The following is a 24,486-nucleotide window of genomic DNA, read 5'->3' on the forward strand; positions in this document are numbered from 1 at the left end:
GGCTCCCCGCAGCAGCTGCGTGGGGCGCTGGTGTGCCCCCACTCGGCTTCCGCGCCCGCGGGCCCCTGGGCAGGCGGAGCCCTGCCGGTGTCACGTCGGAACTCCCGGTTTGGCGCTGGCGAGGGCCGGGAAGCGGGTGCCCAAGAGCCCCTTGCAGGAGGGCTTTGACTTGCCGCCTCCCCTGCCGGGGCGGCCGGCGCTGGAGTGTATTTTGAGCCAGTGAAGCACCCCGGGATCCCTCCGCGTGCCCACGTCCCCCCCGGCACCTGGCTTGGCCGGGGGGAAGCTGGGCCGCGGTGGGCGTTCGGGGCTTCTCCCCAAGAAGTCCCCTCTCCAGAGGGAGGCGTCCAGGCTGACCTCGACCGAGCCTTGCCAAGGTCAGAGCGGAGTCGGCTGCCGCAGGTGTCAGCCGAGGCGCAGCGCCTCGCCACCTGATGTGCTCCCACCCAATAATAGTCACTGTGTTAGCCTTTAACCAGGCACCCGGGGCGAGCCGGCCGCCCCCCACCTGCCCTTTGCGGTCATACCACCAGATCCTGAGATGCCGAAGCGCAGTCGGCAGCCTCTGCCCAGTTCGCTCTGGTGCTCAGAGATAGGGTTTCAGCCGCACAATAGCCACTTATGTTCTGGGCTTCCTTTGATCCGCGGCTGCCCAGGGAACGCACCTGACAGTGAACTGTGAGAGACGGGGGAGGGCAGGGAACAGGCTCCCACCATTTGGGGCTTGTGTGAGGGACGAGATGATGAGGCTGAAAAGCGAGAACATTCCTCTTCAGGCTTGTGGAGTATCAGTGTCAGTCAGCACCACTTCGCATGTCACCAGAATACCCGCTCCCCTGATTTCCAGAGGCTTATGCATTATAGTTTCCCTTGCCTTCAATATCCACGCGAGGGGCATCTGTGAAAGGCTGATCTTCACAGTGAAGCGCGTTAACTTCACGGTGTTTCGCCCACCAGAAAAGTGGGGATGCACTCCGTCCCCTTTCCAACATCATCCGAAATGACACACACACAATATACCGTTGCCCGCTGCACAGAAAGAAAACAATGACATGCATTCTGCTCCCAGCATGACACGTTGTCTGTCTCATTTCAAAGGACGATCACCTAATTGCTTCCAGAGTTTAAAAAGTAATTAAGCTATATTAGAGACATTTAAATAAAAACAGTTTTCTTCACATTGGGTCACTCATCTTTTAGGCACAAAATGGGGACCAGGTCCTTTTAAAAACAGAGATACTTATTTAAAAGAAATCTTAAGTTTACATAAAATATGTGAGAAATGAGAACAGATTTAGTTTTTAAAAAGGTATGCCCAAAGTGGAGGTAATTATGTATAATTAATGCTGAAGGGAAAATGAACTTATAATAGGTTCCAAAGATTAAACCATCTGTAACTATCAAGGGAACTTTAGAAGTTTTTTTTTTTCTTTAAACTAAATCTCATTCGTTTAGCAAAGGCTTATTAAAGGGGAAAAAGTAGCATATATGGGATAGTTTAATACATTTGTTTATTGTGATTTTTTCACTATAATTCCATAGAGTGTTGAAAACTTTCAAGCTTAGGGTCTGAATTATCCAGAGTGAAAGATTTGATTACTCATATTTGTAATGCTCTGTTTTAGTGTGGGCTGTCCATTTTTGATTATGGTAGAAGGAAGCTATATCGCAAAGAAATTTTAACATGAACTATGGAGCATTTTCCCCACTTACTTTTTCTAGGCTTACAGTGTTTGCAACTTATGCTTTGAATTATAGTTACTTGACCTTTGGGCCAAATTTTGCTCAGAATTACTCAATGGCAGAGTCCTTTAATTTAAACTAATTCCCAGCCATGGTTTGGCTATTTAAGAAAGAGGGACTGTGGTTTTAAATATACATTTTCTTTATTAAATCTGTAACAAAAAAGGTCTTTTATAATATCATAATCTTTTTAAGATAGATATTTATCTGTAATTGTATAGTTCAGCAAAACTGCTTGGAAGCATTACGTTTATATAGAATTAGTCATAGTGTCTATAAGACAATATACACATCATTAGCATCTTAAATTATAAATCCTTACTAATAAAAATAGTTTAATTAAAGTTGATGAGACAACTCATTTGATGACCAAGGAAGGCTTGCAGGAGCAAGCCCTGGGTAAAATACAGTTTATTATGGGGGGTAATGTGCTAATCACAGTTGGATCCTTAAACTACTGCATTTTTCTGTCCACCTGTTAGATTTAAATACATTCACTCATCTCAGTCATAACTTATTTCTGAGTCCAAAGAAAGTCTTGGGTGACGGACACATTTTCTTAGCTCAACCTCTGGAATTTTGCTTACTTCTCCAGTGGCGAAATTCTCTTGTATGAGAAACATTCACTTTGATAAGCCAAGGAAAGTTTTTTTTTCGTTGAAGCAAAATTTTATGACTTTGTATTTATTTCCAAGACAACTTTTTGAACTGATTTTTGTTTTGATGCACAGTTACATTCAGAGAGTGAAATGCACCCTACTGCACAGGGCTTATGCATCTTTTTAACCCCCCCCAAATTCATACACATACTCTTTCTTCATACAGAGGTCAAACAGTTGGGCTATAATCTATGTTTCTCCAGGGCCAGAATACAGAGAGGGAGTTGTCCAAACTCCCAGGTCATAGAGCAGCAGAGGATCTGCTGTGCAGCCACTAACCTAATTTTAGTGCTGGAATAGCTTTCCTGCTGCTTGGTCTCCTGAATGCATGGAGGAGGATGAGTTGACAGATCCACACAGTAGCAGTCTTAGGGCTTCACCCATGAACCTTCTGAAACCTGTGCCTGTGCCACAGCTGTAACAGACATCAAGAGTGACTTTGTGGGTATAATAGTGGGGGTTGGGGGCTTCTCTAAATCTTACCTCTGTGGACTAAACTGAGTGTAGAGTCCAGTGTAAGTGCGGGGTAAATTTTACTCAGGACTGCCACTGAGGGTGGGGGAGAGTGAAAAATAAAGGTGAGCAGTTGTCCTGGGGTCCAGAGATTTGAAAGGACATGGGGATTCTGGGCCATCACCGTGGCTGCAGCAGTGGCTGGAGCCCTATGCCCTACAAATCACTGCTGGCACCCTGCAGGGCATGGTTCAGGCGGCCCTGAGGGCTGGCTGGGGAAAGCTAGCCCTACCACTTCTGCTTGAGGCCCCCCCCCCCTTCTAGGGGATAAACTCCACCCACATTGCCTAGGGCCATGCTCAGCAACCTTTAGAACCTCCTGGCAGGCTTTGGTACTCATTGTAATTTCATGGCACACCCAATATATATAACCCAATCCCTCTCCCCTCCTCCAGAACCAGGCACCCCCAGCTCCTCACTATAACCCAGTCCCCAGCCCTCCCCCAGAGTCAGACACCTTCAGCTCCTCCTGCTCTAACTCAATGCTGGCGACTCACAAGAGCTGCCACCACTGCCATCACTCCAAAGCCACCATGAACTTCTCCCAGCAGGTGATGGGGCACATGTGCAGGGCACCAGGTGGCATGCCTGGCGCATGGCTCTGAGGCACACTAAACACTGATTCTCAGCATACCAGTGTGCATGGACCACTGGTTGTGGAGCACTGGCCTAGGGCCCTTTAGAGTCTGTTGCCAGCCCTCATTTTACTCACATAAGGTCTGTTTTCTAATATTACAAGCAAGTGGTCTAAAAATCTTTATACAGTAATTAAGTAATCAGAACAGATCCTTACTTACTCAGTGGTTTGCGTATTGGCCTTGTAAACTCCACGGCTGGGAGCTCAAGCCTTGAGGGGGCCAGTTAAGGTTCTGGGGCAAATAAATGAAAAAAAAAATTGTCAGGGATGGTGCTTGGTCCTACCAAGAGGTCAAGGGACTGGACTCTATGACCTCTCGAGGGCCCTACCAGTTCCATGAGATATACCCAACTTTAGAACTGAGATTGATATGTGTAAGCCACTTGACTTCTTCCTCTGCTTTTAACAGCATCAACACGCACTGTATTTAGTGTAAAATTACCTTTTGCCTCTGGTTTGACTTTATCAATGACTCAAATGACAACAAAAACTTAAACAACAGCCTAGGATATCTTCCCAAACATATCTAGTCCTCAGTTTTCCTGGTAGGGCCCTCTGTCCAAAATCGCAATGCCTCTGTCCAGAAGCCCTCTGCCCAACTCTCTCATATGCAGAATGAAGCCACAAGTCAGTGTCTTGCTGGTGGTTTCAATACCTGCTGATTAGGAAGCTCAACAGAAGAACTCTGTCATCTTCTCCCACTGCCATGGGGTGCACTCATGGTCATTTACCCCCATGTTTCGATATGAGGACCTTGTTTCTGAACAGCAAGGTTTTCAAAAGTGCCTAGGTGACCTGAAAGTATAAGTGCCACTGAAAGTCACTGAAGTGCTTTTGCAGTCTCTTGCTGATGTCAGAAGATTTAGAAGAAGAGCCACAGCTACTGTAACACCTCCTTGCTCCTTTGACTTCAAAGAAGCCAGGATCTGAATGTCCCTAAATCAGAGATTGTCAGAAACAGGGAGTGAATATGGGTGGATCACTCAATAAATTGCCCAGTTAAATTCATCTGAAGCATCAGGTACTGGGCATTGTGGAAGTCAGGACTATATGAACCATTGGTCTGACCCAGTATGGCCGTTGTTATGTTCTTATGACAGTTTATGCCATCTGAGGCTTTGCCCCGTGGTCTTCTTGCTGCTTGTGGTATTCATTTCCAGTGTCAGAGCTTTGAAAGTCACCAGGAACAGTCTCTAGCCCTCAGAGAACTGGCTATCCTAATGAGATAGATATCTTCACGTGCTTTGACATTGTGGCTCCCCCAAATTAAAGGGGGATTGCAGTTGAGAGATTTGTCCAGCAATCTCCATGGACACAGGTGGCCTTAATGGCTTCTGCCACGTCTAATAGCTCAGACTAATGTCTTCCATGCTACTGGGTGGTCACATTCTGATGAACTATGCTGGACATCATATCTTCTAGCTGTACTGGAACAGACAGGCTATTGGGATCCCACATGCCATAATTTCAGGCAACCATATATATTATGTTCCCACAGCCATTATTGTGCTATTGAGACTGCTACCCTATTAACTCAAGCAAACACATGCCATCTGCACTGAAACTTTGCCCTGACATCTCTGATGCCCTCTTTGCTTATATCCCTGATACGTTTTGGACAAATCCTAGATTGCGAGCTGTTTGGGGCAGGCACTGCTTTTGTGCTGTGTGATTGTACAGTGCCTAGAACTATTAATTCTCCCTGAGGTCCTTTGATGCTAACACTTGTGCTCAGTAAATAAGAATAGTCACAATAGCATGTAGGGGGCAAAATGTCTTTTGGGGCCCCAGCTTTTCATACAATTGGTGGGGCTGTGGTTACCCTTTCTTTGGTGACTGCTTCCCTGGTGGTGTAGTAGTTCGGATTCTGCACTCTCACCACTGAGGCCCAGATTCTAATGAGCTTTTTATAGTGCTTCCGTGGTAGAATTCTCACCTGCTACAGGAGACCCTAGTTCGATTCCTGGCCAACACAACTTACGTTATCCTGCTTTGGGCAGAGGGCTGGACTTGATCTCTTGAGGTCCCTATGATTCTATCTCTTCATTTTTCCCCTCAGACTTGGGATGCGGAAGTGGCTGGTCTGACAGTTCATTCTGTGGCTACTCCTCTATGTGCTGAACCCCTTTGCTAACGCAGGCAGATGGCACAGAGGTACCAAACTACGTGCTTGCTGAGACAGCAGTCTGAATTGTGCTGCATTGTGCTGGTTGTTAGTGCCTGTTCTTTGTGGGATTTGGGGTTGAGCCAACAGGCCACCCAGAACATCCAGCCACAGGTGAAGGAGCCTGGTTCCTCTCCCTGAAACCTGAGGTTTGCTTCTCATTTGTTTGTGACACGCTTCATTTTCTGATCCTAGTTTGGCCAGAGAAGGGCTACAGATTACTGGCTGTCTAGGTGCTGTAACTCAGTTCAGCTGTGTCTACACGTGCACGCTACTTCGAAGTAGCGGCACTAACTTCGATATAGCGCCCGTCGCGGCTACACGCGTCGGGCGCTATTTCGAAGTTAACTTCAACGTTAGGCGGCGAGACGTCGAAGTCACTAACCTCATGAGGGGATAGGAATAGCGCCCTACTTCGATGTTCAACGTCGAAGTAGGGACCGTGTAGACGATCCGCGTCCCGCAACGTCGAAATTGCTGGGTCCTCCATGGCGGCCATCAGCTGGGGGGTTGAGAGATGCTCTCTCTCCAGCCCCTGCGGGGCTCTATGGTCACCGTGGGCGGCAGCCCTTAGCCCAGGGCTTCTGGCTGCTTCTGCGGCAGCTGGGGATCCATGCTGCAGGCACAGGGTCTGCAAACAGTTGTCAGCTCTGTGTATCTTGTGCTGTTTAGTGCAACTGTGTCTGGGAGGGGCCCTTTAAGGGAGCGGCTTGCTGTTGAGTCCGCCCTGTGACCCTGTCTGCAGCTGTGCCTGGCACCCTTATTTCGATGTGTGCTACTTTGGCGTGTAGACGTACCCTCGCAGCACCTATTTCGATGTGGTGCCGCGCAACGTCGAAGTTGAACATCGACGTTGCCAGCCCTGGAGGACGTGTAGACGTTATTCATCGAAATAGCCTATTTTGATGTTGCTACATCGAAATAAGCTATTTCGATGTTGGCTTCACGTGTAGACGTAGCCTTCATGTTCTGCTAAAGCAGCTGCATTTGCTGTTGCTGCTGGACTTGACCATGAACTGGCTGCTGTGCCTGTAACTGGTACAGCTGTTATTTTGGGGCTGAAACCAGGACCTGCTGCTGTTCTCACTGAGATTTCTATTTCCTCACAAACTGCAGCAAAGTTTGTTGTTGCTGATTGTTGGGCCAATCCCTGTCTTTCCATTTTCCTCCTTTGTCCAGCGTGCATTTCTGGAATCAGAGGTAAGCAAGGGGAGGTTCCTTTTGTCTCTGAACCCACTCTGTGTATCACAACTTACCTTCTTCCTGGTGTGACTGAAATAACCATTAAAAATGTAACTCAAGGCCTAAGGCTTCTCTCCAGGCCTGGCCCTCCTTGTCTATTTGTTAAAGCAACTCCTTTATATCCAGCATGGCACAAACACCCTTATCTTGGCACCAGCAGGAATCAGTGAGTGTTGCCTGAAAGGCTCTGAAATCTGTCAACAAGGTGCCTGCTCTCCTGTTACATTAAGCTTTCTTTGTTTATGATGGACATATCCATGAAGGACCCCTAAGTTCTACTTCAGGCATCTACATCCTGTTTGTAAGGCTCACTCTGCTCCACAAACTGCCTGCTTGCTGCGGCCATCTGTTCCACCAGGAGGAGGCTGTGGATACTCTGTGACACTGGGCCCTACTTCTTTTCCATCCTTTTATTACATGCACATACAGTGTTCTCTGGACTGTGCCACCAGCTCCCTAGATAGTTCTGAGGAGTTGCGGGTGCTGTCTGTGATTCTTTGCTTGGTGTCCTTTCATGGATCTCTAATTTTGAACCCATGATCCTTACTCTGATTGCGTTTGTCATTAGTTGCCCCCCAACCTTAGCTGAACTCTGGCTTTGGTAGCACCTTCAGAGGTGGGTGCACCCTCTTGCTTCCTCTCCCATAATTCAGTAGGTGCTGCCTAACCCTAGACACACTTAAATTTAGCCAGGCTTGAAGTTTTTGCCTCTGTGCATGTGTGCTGCAGCCTTGTGCTGGTCATCCATGCACTTATCTCCTCCCTGAGCATGTGCATTATTGCCCTATGACAGGTGTCTGGCCACGTAATGCCCACCTAAGCCCCAGAGCAATTCACAAACTGGAGAAGATAGGCCTTCACTGCATAAGGTATGTAAGGGTCCCAGTCTGGCCCACTCCTGTTCAAATCTTTTTTCCCTTCAGGAAAAGGGGGAGGTACTTGAATCAGGGGACTTCAGCATCCAGGTGTGCACCCGATTTTCTAGGCTAAAGGCTATCAGGGAAAGCCTCCTTCCCCTCATTTTGTTTTGTGTCCCTCATTCATAAGGTAACCATATCTTCCTGTCCCAAAGATGGGACAGCAAGATATTGGGGAGGGGGAGGGGCAGCTCCTCCCGGCTTCGCCAAGCCCCAGGGAGCCAGGAAGGACACAACAGCACTGGAACTTTCCAGGAGCCCCGGGGAAGCATCAGGGACATGGCAGCTGCCAACACTCTCCGCTGCTTCCCCAAGGCTCTGGGAAGTGACCTACGTGCTCTCTGGCCAGCAGCTGCACCTGCACAGCTGCTGGTGGAAAAGGTCAGCAGGGGGAGGACCCAAATATGGACAATGAGTCCCTTTTAAAAATAAGTAGGGATACCTTTTTGGCATCCCAAATATGGGACTGTCTGACCTAATATGGGATGGATGGTCACCCTACTCATTCAACTTATGTGGCCAAATGCCTACCTCATGCAGGTCAAGGATCACTAGCAGGATGTCACAGAAGAGGGAACTTTGGGTGCGTGCAGTCTGTGGTCTCCAGGTGCTGCCATCCATGGTCTCCAGGTGCTCATATGATTATTCCATAGTACATATGTTGCTGTGGGAGAGTTTTTGTTGGCTGCCCAGCATTGGCCTGTGGCTGAGTAGCCAACCCCTCATCCCAGCATACGAACCAGCTGCAATGAATCTTACTGACGGATCTATGTGTATAGCATAGCTTACTCTCCCTTCACCACCACTTTGATGTGTAGCATATGTGCATGGGTTTTACAACAGCAGATCCACAATGGGAATAGGGATCTGGCAGTTCAGTTGTACCATGCTTCAGATTCCTGATGGGAGAAAACCCCTGGCACAGTCCCAGCAGCGGGGCCCCTCTCACATAGCTCTTAATCAATTCCTGCTACAAACCTAAATGGCAACAGCAGGGATGATGCTGTTTTATCTCATCGCTGTCTGATCTAGCTGAACTGCTAGTCATAGTAGTAATAGTAAGAATAAGTTATAAATACCTAGCTCTTGTACAACAATTTTTATCAGTTGATTGCAAAGTTCTTTACAAAAGTGAGCAGTATAAATATTCCCATTTTACAGAGGAGAAAACTGAGGCACAGAGCCCAGTGGAAGAGCCCAAAATAAAACCTGTCTCCTGAGTCCCAGTCAGTACACTAATTAGTGGGAACCCCCCCAGCCTAGCAGTAGCGTAGCTGCCCACTACTAGATGAGCATTTGTCTTTAGAATGGTCAACACAAAGCCATGAACTGGAAATGCACTGGACACCTGTGCACAGCCTGTCATGCCAGGCCAGTGCCTGGATTAATTTACCCTAGTGAGGCTGAACAGATCAAAATCCTCAAGGATGGTACAAGATGTATTGCAAAAGGAGCCAGGCCGAATTCTTGTCCCAGTTCAGCCCTGCTTTGCAGCTACGCAGCTGAATAAAAATGATTCTGGCTGTACTGCAGAGTACTATGGGACTTATTTCAGCCATTGTATGAAAAACAAGAACACATCTCGTTGTGCTCTCCCCACCTACTACACTTTGTGATGGAATAGCAAGAGGAACAGGTGCAGCAGCAAATCCAGGTTTTAGCTCAACACAGGCAGCTAACAGGGCGCTCTAGTGGCAGAAGTGGCTCAGGAGTACGTGTAAGGCATTGCTGAGTGGTCACATGCTCAGGTTGTGAAATTGAGCCTCACCTAGAGCATTGGTTTTCATTACAAACCAATGCATTTACCAAACGCTGGAAATTTCAAAGACAGCAGGAGGTCCAGGTTTGTTTGCAGTCCTAGTTTGGGAGAATGCAGCCTTGCCTGGACCTGGTTAAAGGGAGCAATTTCCAAATTATCCTTCAGGCACGAAAATGACAATTTTTGCTGTCTCTTGAGAGCAGTGCAGAAAATGGGGGAAGAGGGAGACAAAGGTCAGGTCTACACTAGACCGAAAAATCGATCTAAAATATGCAATTCCAGCTAAGACAATTTCATAGCTGGAATCAATGCATTGAAAATTGATTTTTTCTGGCCGTCCACACAGAGGGAGGTTGACTGGAAAATCTCTCCCTTGTGAGAATGAGAAGTAACAGGTCTGACTGTAGACCTCTGATGGTTCAATTTAGCATGTCACCATTAGGAGCGCTAAATTGAACTCCAGAAGATGGACCCTGAAGGAGTCAATCTTCCAGTAAGGGTAAATGTACCCAGTGTGAAAGATCCTTTTGCACAATCTTCTCTTTGCATCTGGAAAGGTACAAGATCAGGATGTCTCAGCATTAACAGCAAAGTGCCTCCAAATTAGAGTGGGGTGAGGTTTTAAATATGGGGATGGGACAAGTCTTGTACCAGTCTTCCTCTTTGTTTTCTTCAGTATCACAAGGTGTCAGACCCAACCATATCAGTGGCCAAGGAGCAATGCAGGGCACTTTTGTCACAAGGGACTGAGCATACTTTTGCAAGCCTCCAAGGCCATGTCTGTCAGACTCTGGGGAATAGTCCAGAGAAGTAGCCATGTTAGCCTGTAGCTTCACAAAGCAAGACAGCAGTCCTGTAGCACTTTAAAGACTAACAATATTATTTATTGGGTGATGAGCTTCTGTTGGAGAGTCCCACTTCTTCAGAGCTGGAAATTCTGACAAATCTAACGTGACACAAAGAGATTTTAACAGAAAGACAGAAAAAAAATGAGAACATTTTCTATCTTTTTTCCCATCTTTTTCTGTCTTTCTGTTAAATTCCCTTCATGTCAGTTTATCAGAATTTTATAGCTCTGAAGAAGTAGGCCTGTCCCACAAATTATTAATTATTTAGTTAATCTCTGAAGTGCTACAGGACTGCTTTTTTGTTGTGTGAAGACTCTGGAGAAGTTACTGATTGAATACCAGATTGGCACCTTCTGAGTTATAGGGATTAAAATCTCACTTTTCATATAATTTAAATGGATTTTATTTTCCATTATCTGATTCAAGTCTGGCTCCTTCCCTCCCACTAACATCCACTCCTAGACAAAGAGGTGGACAATGAGACTAGTAACAAATGAAGTTTGATGCAAATTTTATTTATTGTGTGAAATGCTTCAGCTTTAAAAACCAGTAACAGCTCAGCTGACAATGAATGACATACTGCATAAAATAAGGTAATAGGCTTGAGGTATACACTGTCATACCCCATTAGTAACTTAGCCATCTGGCAATCTTACAGCAAAACCTAAATATTGTACATGTGTTAGCAGCAAAGACATGGGTTGTACTTGCATATCTGCAGCTAGGAATACAGTATGTAGGGCAAAGAGAGATGGATTTAATCTTGTAGTTAAAATGAGTATATCACGGGATTCATATGTAACAACACAAAGGTGGCTATAAGGAGAACACAGGAATTTCCACACTCCATTGTGTGAGTATTGCCTCCAGTCCAGGATCAGATGCTTCAGAGGAAACTGCCAGAAACTTTGGAGGGAAGTTCTAGAAAACTCACCAAGAGTGGAAGTTTCTTCCCAACCTCGCTCAGTTAGTGGTTAGTTTTTTTCCTTGAATCACAAGGATTCCACTTCCTCATAAAAATATTGTACTCTACCAAAAGTATCCATGGGTTTCTCATTATCCATGGAAATAGCTAATCTCTTTTTTGAATGCTATTAAGTTCTTTGACTCCGTGATGTCAAATTGCATTATTTCCAGGCAGAAAGTATTGGTTTTCTGTATACAGTAGCACTTCAGAATTGTTTCAGAGGTGTCTCCATGTTGGTCAGTTTCCGCAAAAACACAGAGGAGTTCTGCACCACCTAGAAGACTAAAAAAGTTTTTGGGACGTAAACTTTCAAGGGCTGGAACCCACTTGTTAATCTTTAGGATGACACAGGCTTCCTTGTTACCTCAGAATTATTACCTCAATTATGTGCTCAATGATGAACACAAAATCTTTAGCATTGAAAAAGTCCAACTAAGACCTGTAATGCTGTTTCATCATTTTTTACTACTTCAAATCCTTTTGCAAACACTAATTTATCCTCAGAACACCTGTGAGACGAAATGTTAACAGGCACCACTCAAGAAGGTGCTGAAAGAGAGAACTGGGTTCTCATTGTCCCATTTTTTGGGTGCCTTGCTTTGAGCTCATTTTCAGGACAGCTGAAGATCAAGATCAAAATTTCTCATTTTGGACATCCAGAATCAAAGGCCACTTTTATAAATGTTGGCCAGAGTGACTTGTGTCAGAGCAAACAGTGACTCAGTGCACGAACTGTTTTCTAGTCAAGGCTGGGTTGTGTGGGAGAAGCTGCATTATGGTCAGAAGTAGCCTGTCTTATTGGGACCTTTTTAGGGGCACAGGTTTAATAAATGGAGGCATAAGGTTCACCCACAAAATGCATGTATCTGCAGCTGCTCTGTGTGCAACTGGGAGGTCTGATGTGTGCAAATGGCTAGGCAGGTGCTCCAGTTTACTGTTCACACATGCTATGAGGCAACTTCTACTCTCATTAGTTCTGCTGTGAATTTGGAGTAACACCACTGGAGTAAGAGGAGTCACTCCAAATTCATACCAGTGCAAATGAGAGCAGAATTTTGGCTGTTCTTTCTATCTGCACACACACAGTCATGACAATTGTGTGCACAAGCATAAGGCTACAATTCCATTTTTCATTAAACATTAGACATCCTTTTTTTTAAAAAATAATAAAAGCTTCCAATTTTCAAATCTAATTTTAGTTTTTATTACTTTCCTGGCATTGCCACCATCCCTGGCTGCCCTGTTCAATTTTGATTTAAAATATTGAGTAAAAAGACTGGCAGGTAGAACTGGGACTTCAGCGTGTAAAATCATATATAATGATTAAGAAGTTTTGATAAGCAGAAATGTTGTGGTTGGCTATATAAGACTGATTAGCTGGAGCAGAGGATAGCTAACAAATCCATTTGTAAATTGGATGTTAGATGAAGAAAAGGCCTTGAAAGGGTGGAATGGAACTACTTGTTTTCCCTCTTGGGCCCAGATTTTCCATTCCTATGTTGCAGGTAAACTCTTGCTCCTCCTGCAGCATATGCTGCTCTGACCATGAACTACCAAATGCAGGATTGGTGCCTGGGATAAAAATTGGCTTCAGTTTAAATTACTGAAGGTAGATATGAGTTATCTGTAACTCACCTTTGATTCCAAAGCATTGGTGAATGGTCTTTTCTCAGCTATTGCTGTCTACCATTATTGTTTGCCATTCAAATGAAAATATTGTGCCGTCGGTTATGGACTGGAAATATGTGAAGCAGGAACAGTTATAAGTGGGAAGGAACATAAAATAGTCCAGTATGGTGATAAAACTGTTTTCATTGTAACTAATGAAATAATATCATTTCTAAAACTACATAACTTATTTAATAGTTTTGGCAAATTTCTGATTTCAAAATGAATGGTAACAAACAAAAGCTTTGACAATTTTTGTTTCTCAGACTACTGAAATTAAATTAATGTATTCTTTTTCTTCCAGAGGGGTTAATTCATCCAGAAGATATTGGGGAATTCCAATTACAGATCAGGATACAGATTTTCAAAAGTGCAAAGGGCAGAATCCTGGATGACCTTCAAAGAGAGTTGGACATCTCTCTGTCTTTTGTGCTTCTGAAAATCTTTCTTCAAAACTCCGTTTTCATGCCCCATCATTATAAATATTTACAGACGATTTGGAGACTAATGACCTGAGCTGTTTTTGACCTATTGAACTAGAAGCAAAAGAAGGTTATCGTATGCCTGAACCATCAAGCCCTATTACGAAGTTGTTTTTTGTCTGTTTTTCCGGCAATGCAACTTGAAGATCTTGTACCTGAGTTTCTTTGTGTGAGCAGAAATACAAATACACAGGGCATTCTGGAGGAAATTTGATTAGCTGGTTACCTGAGTGTGACTGTCAGAGGTAGGCAGACCCTCCTTTTGATTTACATAAAGCAACAGCCCAAATCTGAAACCTGGACTTTGTGTAGTAAATCTTATTAAGCAAAAACCTATAGATGCTGAAATAACTTGCTGCATAGTCCAGTGGGGAAGAGCTTTCTCAAGGAGCATTTAAAAGACACATCTTATGGGCTGGTGGCTTTGTGTGTCAGGTCTGTATCACTTTTTCTCCTGATATAAAACTATTGAACCTTGGCTGTGTCTACACGTGCCCCAAACTTCGAAATGGCCATGCAAATGGCCATTTCGAAGTTTACTAATGAAGCGCTGAAATGCATATTCAGCGCTTCATTAGCATGCGGGCGGCAGCGGCGCTTCGAAATTGACGAGCCTTGCAGCCGCGCGGCACGTCCCGACGGGGCTCCTTTTCGAAAGGACGCCACCTTCTTCGAAGTCCCCTTATTCCCATGAGCTCATGGGAATAAGGGGACTTCGAAGTAGGCAGCATCCTTTCGAAAAGGAGCCCCGTTTGGATGCGCCGCGCGGCTGCAAGGCTCGTCAATTTCGAAGCGCCGCTGCCGCCCGCATGCTAATGAAGCGCTGAATATGCATTTCAGCGCTTCATTAGTAAACTTCGAAGAAGTTTGGGGCACGTGTAGACACAGCCCTTGGCTCCTAACCCCATGGATTAGCAAGACAGAGCATAGACTGGTTTTGTCAGTATTATAAAAGAGGCTGTAAATGTTTTCAAATGAATACTCCTGACAGGTACCATTGGTGCTTCCATCTTCTGGAACTCCACTTTGAACTTATTTTTTTATGAAAAACATATTGACCTCCTCTGCCATTGTTTCATGGTGGATTTAATTGTGCAATTCCCATTACTGCTAATGACAGAGAATCACATAAATCCTCTGCACATCACTAGCAGAATAAACCACTAAATCATTAGACATTTAATGCTGCTGATTAAGGGCCAAAGTCTCTTCAGATTTGCACTTTGTATCTCTAGACAATATAGAAAATTCAGTGTTTGATGCTCTAAGAACAGCCTTTTGCTTCAGGGTGACATTCATCCAGGCACAGAGGCCAGAGTACCAGGTGTAGAGAGGCTGCCTTGGGGACCTCTTGTCTCCTGCTCCTCTGCACATTACAGAGGAGGAAATCTCTACATCATTTCTAACAGGTCAGCCTGGTGATGACTAGGTATCCATGGGATATATGCTGACACAGATTCAGTGGCTGAAATCTCGTGTGGCAAATGTACTTGTGTCACAGCTTCTATTCCAGTCCATAAGGTGTAGTCATGGGCCACAGAGAAGCTGAAGGAAAAGACATTCCACCTCCCACCCCGTATCCTTTCCCAGTTTGTTACTCTAGTCTGATTATGGTAGTTTGATTAAGGCTTTGCTTTTATACATCCATATACATATCCACAGGTCAAGATGCCATTATAGAATAGCTAACTTGGGCCAAGGGGAGGCCTATCTTTCCCTTTGGCAGTAATGCAAGTAGCCTACCGGTAAGACCTGGCATAAGGGGCCTTTTGAGAAATTTTTCTTTTTCCCTGTTTATAGGAAAAGTTAAGGTCAAAACAGTAATGTTGTGATATTTGTGTCAATCTTCGCTACCTGCGTCACTTTCCACTATCAACTAGTGTTCAAGCTTTCCCCATCCCCCTCTAACTGGAAATGTGGAATAGCCTTACCTTAACTAAAGTAAAGGTTACATAAGGGTGACAGAGAAATAGCTATGTTAGTTCGTATAATGTATAATGTATAAAGGTCACATAATGGTGTTTTTCACAACCTTTGCCAGAATTTGCCCCAAAAGACTGATGCATAGGGCACAGTCAGAGGGGAAAGCCCCAGTTATGGTCACCAAGTAACTTGGGATATTGCTGGGAATTCCAAAGAATTGGAGCTTAATTTAGCATCAGTATTTAAGCACTAAAAGGCAAAATGGGTATAAGAACCCTCACTGTGTGTGTGGCAAGCGCGCAGGGTGACACTTGTACCCAATGTATGCCTAGCACCTTGCCTGAGCACCACTCTCTCGTCTGCTATTACTATTCTTAGAACAGCCTTTGTCTTCTATTCATTGACTTTGTGTTCCACCCACTGCAATAACACCTTCCTCACTGATCGGGGTGAGTGGGCCTTGGCTTTTGGCAGTTCAGAGGAGTCAGTGAGCATTGTGCCCATAGCATACATTTAAACCATGAGTGCAGTTAGTAAAGTGAATTGCATTAGCTGTTAGAACATTTTTAAGTAAGAATCCACGTCTGTAGCCATATAGTGACTGTATTTAACATCTTTCAATTTGTATATGTTGATTGCTGCTTTAATACCATCATGCTGCTAAAATAAACAAACCATAAGTGCTTCTAAAAGTGTTGCCTGTGTAATCACTGGGATTCCTGAAGACTCACCTCAAGCCTGTCCCAGATTATAAAGTTAACCAGGAAAAGATGTGAACCACTTTAATCTTTAAGTTTGTAGGTCAAATTGGTGTGGCTTCCCACATTCATAATTCCCATAAAATTCCCTGAGGTTAATAACCTTCACCCCACACGATTCACTTTTGTATACAAAAATCCATCTCTCTGGGTTTGTTTGGGGAAAGGTGAATTGTATCCGGAGGGAAACATACAGCTCTAGTACAGCACTTGCGATTCCTGCTGACAGAAAATACACAGAAATTTTATAAATTGCTCTAGAGACATATGGGTCCCCCACTTCCTCCAAAATCTCACCCAGGAATCAATCCCATTGAGCACGCTGCTCCTTGTCCAGGATAGTACTTCAGCTTATGCTTAAACTGAAGTACGAATAGCCCTGTTAAAAACATTCAAAACTCACTATGAGGCATGTAAATATTTCACTCCACACCCACATCTACTATTAGTGGCTGCTGTACTATGGGTAGGAGACAATATATTGTCACTGGTTGAAGGCATCTTATGAGCCATCTTCCTCATCTGAGATGATTGTTCATCAGAAGGGTTAGGTTCTGGTCCCAATTTACTTATATACTGCTGTCTGTAACAGGGGGATTTTGGGCCACATCCTTCCACTCTTGAGCCATCTGAGATGTTTCTCCAATAGGAGGCTGGCTTACAAGATGAGTTTTAAAATATCTTTCAGCTAAATTAGAGTTCCACAGGCAACGTTTAGCCCTCAGGAGATAGCATGTGGACTCTGTGGTATTCCCTGGAAGGCCAGAACAAAAAAATAATTAATGAGTGGATTACACTGACCTATAAATTTAATTGTTTCATCTGAGAGATATATTAGTAATATAATTCCCACTTAACTCTTTCAAAGGACCACATGTGAGCACAACTGAATGGAAGTGGAAATTATTTATGCAGCATGTTAAAGAGACATTAAAGCATTTGAGAGCATGTGGCAGGCCTCTCAGTGAAACAGAACAGCTTTCCAGCTGTGGTGTGCTACCTTGGCTCTGCCAAAGCCACCATATGATATATCATTCTTTGGAAGAGATGCAAATTGCACCCTCATGGAAACTGCTGGATTCACAGCCTTGGAGATGAAAGCCCTCTATTTCCATATCGAGGACAAACAGTGCTTTCTATACAAATTTGCCCATAACATTTTCTCAAGGCTCCCTGACCCCTATTATGATGTGAAGAGCTGGTCTACATGTCCAGTAAGTCCACAGTACAGAGGTATAATCTGAATGTGCATAATGGTTTTGTGCTCAAACTGGCCTGAGTGGACCCCAGTTGTGCACAGTAATAATCCTCTTGGGTGTGTTAATGCAACCCTGTTTTACACATGAGGGAACTTTTGTGCACACCAGCAGGGTCTACACCAGTTAGTGCGCTGCATTAGACTTTACTCCCCTGTAGTGTGAACTAGTGAGATATGTAAACAAGCCCTATGTTTTTACGTCTATATAATGCTTGGTCTCCCTAGTTAGACTTTCAGCAAGTATAGAAAGATGATGGTGGTTTCCAGGATATGGACATTTCATTCTTTTTTAGAACGGTTCCTAGATGACATTTCATACAGTTGATTAAATAATCACAAGTAGCAATGAGTGCTGGTTACTACTGACCTAGGTTAGCTCATGTGCTCATGTTGTATAGCCAGAAATAAGAGCAATGGGTGATAATACTCTCCTGGTGAAGCTGGGTGGGATCGAAGACTGAATTAGAACAGAGGCATAGAACCTTTAGTAGGGTAGTGTGATTACTTCAGAATCTTAAACTTATTTACAAGAAAAATGGTGTTTCTACCTTTCATGGTTGTGAAGAAATGACTGTAAATGTGATCCAGTAGTGTTTGTTTTACTCTGCAGCGAGCCTGACCCAATATATCTACCAGGGTCTACTGCATCTCAATGGGGTGTTAACTCCAAGACTCCCTGCTCTGGGGAGCACTGATGACACCCCACTTGGAGATAAGTTTCCATGTGGCAGGTGAAGAAGAGTGTAGCCACACACCCAAAGTATTAGCTCAGTTGCTAGTGCAAATACTGGGGGTAGGGAGGTCACCTGTGGTGTACACTGGAAAGGGAAAAGGGGGAACTCAGCTGCCCATGAAAAGAAATGAGGTACTATGATGCTGCTCCTGTCCCCCTTGGAGTGCATGAGGCACCACTGTCATTGTTTCCCCAAAGGGAGCAGGTGGGACCACGGTATGAGGATGGAATCAAGGAGTCTCCTTGCCATAGTGTATCAGGACCAAAATGCCTGGATCCAACTATGCCAACTTTGTGTGCTGGGAGAAGAGTAAGGACTGGATACCCCATATTCCATCTCCACAAACAAGTGGCCAGTGGAGCTGGAATATGCCTGGCCCTATGCCTTAGCCAGTGGAGACCGGTAAAGAACCATATTTGATTGCTCTCCCCCAGGACTTTTACAAAAGTAGCTTTCTAAGTTCATTAAGAGACACACAACAAATAACAAGACAGGAGTCAGTGGGAAAGAGGTGAGGTGAACAGCTAGTGAAAGCTGGAAAAAAACAGAAAACAAGGCATGGGAACAAGCACTTTTCTTTTTCATTTGGTGACATGTTCTACGTTAGAAAACAAATACCATAAAGCATGGTAGAAATATGGACCCCATAAACTGTTTGAGCTTTGCCTTCCAGGTTTATGATCATGTCATCAGAATATGGGGTATTTTTAACCTTTCAGTTTATACTTCTCTACTATTTATTTGGTCATCTATATCCTCAGTGACTATTCCTGGCACATACTCTTTAAAATGTAAATGGTGAAAAGAAAGCCCTGAATTTTGCCCAGCTAATAGTAAGAGAACTAGCAAATTAACAGGGAAAATTTAGTGATGTTGGATGAAATTTTACAAAACACTTAGGTCCTATTTTCAATAGTGGTTTGGGCATTTAGGCCCAGAGTTTTAGGGTATTGTGGCATAGCCCTACATCAGTGCTACTAGGCCTATGTACTCAGATGGACAAATCTCATTTTCACAAGTGATGTAGTGATTTAAAAGATGATTAGGCTGGCTCCTAAATGACTTTGAGGCCTTAGATGCCAACTTTTTATTGGCTTACAATGAGGCCTAGCCTATGTCTATACTAGACATAAAAGTCAACCTACAATATGCAATTTTAGCTACACCAGTTGCGTAGATAAAATTGATTTATCCATGGTTGACTTCGACATCTGTCCACAAGGCAGAAGGTTGATAGAAGTGTTTCTCCCATTGACCTTCTTTATTCCTCACCTCTTGTGAGGAGTGCAGGGATCAATGGTGACCCCCAGAAGCATCATTTCGCACATGCATGAAATGAAACCTCAGAATATTGACCCTCAGCAGGCCAATCTTCTGCTGTAGTGTGACTCTAGCCCTAGACTCCTAAGGGCCAGATTTACAAAGGGGAAAGAAGCACCAAGATCCCCCTAAATCCACTGATGCTGCATCCACAAAATCCATGCTCAGCTTCTGCCTAAAGTTCTTAAGTGCTCAGGTTTTCACCAGTAAATTCCCCCTGTAGTCTAGATTTCTGCTGGTGGATATGCACAAATCTACCAGAGTCCCCATCCACCAGATTGGTGCCTAATTTGTACCCACAGGATTCACAAAATAGACATTTGCCAGACTCTCTTAATTTGGGGGCCAACTGCAGCAGGTGTGTTGAGAGGATGCCTAATCAGAACAACAATAGCTGAGAAGGGTACCTGGTACTCCCAGAGATTAGCGAGAACACTTACCAGCTTCGCGTGCTGATGAGAACAGCAAGGGCTGGATACCCTGTGCTGACACCTGGAGCCAAGTTCCTGCTCTGAATCAGATGGAGTGAGACTTTGATCTCTGGTCTTCCATAATCCAGGTGAGTGCTGTAATATGAGGGGGCATGTCCACCACAGATCAGGTGTGAATCCCATTAAAGCTTAGGCAGAAACTGGGCACAAAGTCATCTTAGCAGTCAGGATTTAGATGGTTTTGTACATGCCTCCTGGCAGACTTTCAGGTGCTTAGGAGGCCCTCACTGAGGTAAATTTAGATGGCTAGAAAATTTAGTCAACTAGAAAGTTAGGTGACGACTGAGTAGAGTTTCTGAGGTTTTCATTTTAGATGTTGGTATTTAAATTAGTAGTTAGTTGCCTAAATCTCTTTGTTTCTTACTGTACATGTGCAAATCACTGTTGAAAATAGGATTTAGGAGCCTAAATGGCCCAATATCTTTTGAGAATTTGGAACTGGTACCTAATTCACTTAGGCATTTGGGAACATTTAACCCAATGTTCCTTCAAGAACTATCTACACCCAGGACAAATTGCATGGTTAGCTTATTATTGGTAATTTCCAGTGGCATAAGAGAACTATTATCTAATCTTTTAATAGTGCTACAAAGAAATTAGAGTGGTTAATAAGCAGTAGAATTAAAAATTTACAGCACTAAGGTTTAAGTTAAATTCTAGCTATGTTTGAAGCTGTGATTTTCTTTTTCCAGATTTACAAAATGGAAAAGATTGCAAAGTAAATACATTGGTGCTATAAGTACCTCTTTGCTGGCACATTTACAATGTAGCAAAATGTGTCTTTGTTTACAATTACAAAAATTAAAATTATACAAGTGACACGTGCAAAGTGGTCCGACTCTTTACATTTAAAGTGAAAAACAGAACTCTCAGACTGCACATTGGTTGCAAAACAAATCAAAATATGTATCTCCCACATGGGGTGTGTCTACATTAGCCAGCTACTTCAAAGTAGCTGGCACAACATTGAAATAGCACACGTTAGGCGATGTGCAACGTCGTTAGGCGGTGAGATGTCAAAATCGCTATTCCCATCCGAAGATGGGAATAGTGCCCTACCTCTATGTTCAACGTCGAAGTAGGGAGTGTGTAGACGATCTGTGTCCCGCTACTTCGAAATAGCGGGGTCCTCCATGGTGGCCATCAGCTGAGGGGTTGAGAGATGCTCTGTCCAGCCCCTGCAGAACTCTATGGTCACTGCATACAGCAGCCCTTAGCCCAGGGCTTCTGGCTGCTGCTGCTGCAGCTGGGGGTCAATGCTGCGTGCACAGCATCTGCAACCGGTTGTTGGCTCTGTGGATCTCGTGCTGTGCAGGCCAAGTGTGTCTGGGAGGGGCCCTTTAAGGGAGTGGCTTGGGGCTTTTCCGGCCCCTTATTTTGACGGGGAGCACTTGTGTGTGTGGATGCTCCGCATTTCCTTCTGGGGTGGCTCCTTTCAACATTATCTGTCGTTATTTTGACGTTGAACGTCAATGGCATCAGCCCAGGAGGATGTGTAGATGATAGGCGTCAAAGTAGCCTATTTCGATGTCCTTACTTCGAAATAGGCTACTTCGACATAGTGTGTTAGTGTAGACGTAGCCATACTGTATAACCAGCTAGTGAAAGTAAAGAAAAAGTATTCATACTCATTTATCTGGAACCACAGATTCTTCTGTCAAATTTCTATACATTACTGGAGAATATAAAGGTGTTTACCTCCAAAGCAACCATAATAATGGGTTTTTATTAAGAAGCAGAAAGAAACTTTTGTTTCTCATAAATCTACCGGTTTATATCTACAAGCTTAAACCTTTTATTTGTCACTGATTAATTTAACTGCCTTGCCTGACAAATCTTCATAATAAATAAGCTGACCAACAAGTACTTAACAATCAAACTTTGTTTAAAGGAATATCACTAAAACATGACCTACATTATAATGAATTTAGCAATCAGTGCTTGGCAATGGGCAATCTTCAACATTAAGCTAATATCCAGAAGTCTAAAGACATATGGGCCGTGTCTGCACTAGCCCCAAACTTCGAAATGGCCACGCAAATGGCCATTTCGAAGTTTACTAATGAAGTGCTGAAATGCATATTCAGCGCTTCATTAGCATGCGGGCGGCCGCAGCACTTCGAAATTGACACGCCTCGCCTCCGCGCGTCTCGTCCTGACGGGGCTCCTTTTTGAAAGGACCCCACCTACTTCGAAGTCCCCTTATTCCCATCAGCTCACGGGAATAAGGGGACTTTGAAGTAGGCGGGGTCCTTTCGAAAAGGAGCCCTGTCGGGACGAGAAGCGCAGTGGCGAGGCGCGTCAATTTCAAAGTGCCGCGGCCGCCCTCATGCTAATGAAGCGCTGAATATGCATTTCAGCGCTTCATTAGTAAAGTTCGAAATGGCCATTTGCGTGGCCATTTCGAAGTTTGGGGCTAGTGTAGACATAGCCATGGAGTTATAAAAAAGATCATTCTTAAATAATACACGTCCACACATAGTTACCATCAGTATTGCTACCCACAAAAACAAATAAACAATCAACATAGCTTTTTTGAATTAAATTTACTATATTGATTATCAGACATAACTGGCTGATTGTAACGTAACGTCAGTATCAGCAGAGCATCAAAACAAGAGGAAATTACATCATTTTAAACTCTTGTTCCATTTATATCCTGTAAATATCTATGTTAATGATAGATATTACTAGCCAGATATGGTAAGTAGGGTTTTTTCTTTTACCAGTTTTTAATGTATGGCTAATATAAGATGCTGGCTTCCACAGTATATCTACATTTAAATTAATTAAACTGTTGACAGTTAAATTGTACTAAGTAGTTTTAATATCAAAGATGATTCCCAGATTATTTTCCATGTAACTTAAAAAAAAAAAGAATCTGAAAAACTTAGTTTTAAACATCTGCCTGGGCAGATGTCAAAATGAAGAGTGTTGTTACATTATAGTCTGTGAGTCTCTGATACAATAGTATTCCTCTTTGGTTAGCTATTCACACTGGCTTTACTATGCTATTTAAATTAAAAGACAAATTTCACAAGAATACAAACTTTTCTTCTGTTGTATCATATACTCCCATTTTAAACCAAGTAAATACTGCAAAAAACAATGCTTTTTTGTACATCTTATTAAATAATTGAGAACTTTTATAGCAACCAATCAATGTATATTTGGTTTAACATGGATAATGTGTAAGATGATTGATTTTGAATATTTTCTTTTGGAAATTAATGTTAATAAATAAAATTCTCTTGAAACAAATAATTGTTTCATAGCAGTATGTAGATTGAACCTCACTAGTCCAGCACCCTCAGGACCTGAACGGTGCCTAATGAGAGAATTTGCCAGACCATGAGAGGTCAATGTTGTCTAGCACATTACCAACACTTCCACTGCTTACTGGGCTCTTTAGAAGACATTAGGGGTAAGTTAGATCTAAATAACAGCACAGAACACTGAGAGCCAAGACTGGTGGCTGTAATCAAACTTTATGGGACCACAGGAAACTTGACCATGCCCATGCCATGCCCATGATAAGTGATAAGTGAAAGAGGGGAAAGTGATCAAAAGTAGCCAACATGGACTCACCATGGGCAAGTCCTGCCTGACCAATCTGATTAGCTTCTGTGATGAGGTAACAGGCTCTGTGGACATGGGGAAGTCAGTGGATGTGATATACCCTGACTTCAGCAAAGCTTTTGATACAGTCTTCCACAATATTCTTGCCCATAAATTAAGGAATTATGGATTGCATCCATGGACTGTAAGATGGATAGAAAGCTAGCTTGATTGTCGGGCCCAACAGGTAATGGTCAATGGCTCAATATCTGGATAGTGGTCAGTCTCAAGCGGAGTGCCACAACGCTCAGTTCTGGGGCTGGTGTTGTTGAACATGTTTATTAATGACCTGGATGAGAGACTGGATTGCACCCTCAGCAAATTTGCGGATGACACAAAGCTAGGGGGAGAGGTAGATATGTTAGAGAGTAGAGATAGAATACAGAGTGACCTGGATAAATTGGAGGATTGAGCCAAAAGATATCTGGTACGGTTCAACAAGGAGAAGTGTAGAGTCCTGCACTTGGGATGGATGAATCCCAAGCATTGTTATAGGCTGGGGACCGACTGGCTCAGCAGCAGTACAACTGAAAGGGACCTATGGGTTATGGTGTATGAAAGGCTGGATATGAGTAAATGGTGTGGCCTTGTAGCCAAGAAGGCTAATGGCATATTAGGGTGTATTAGGAGGAGCATTTCAAGCAGCTCTAGAGAAGTGGTTGCTCCCCTCTATTTGGGACTGGTAAGGCCACATCTGGAATATTGTATCCAGTTTTGGGCCCAACAGTATAAAAAGGATGTGGATGTGCTGGAGCAGGTTCAGTGGAGGGCCACAAAAATGATTA

Source organism: Carettochelys insculpta, chromosome 3, assembly GCF_033958435.1.
Source record: "Carettochelys insculpta isolate YL-2023 chromosome 3, ASM3395843v1, whole genome shotgun sequence".
NCBI classification, from domain to species: Eukaryota; Metazoa; Chordata; order Testudines; family Carettochelyidae; genus Carettochelys; species Carettochelys insculpta.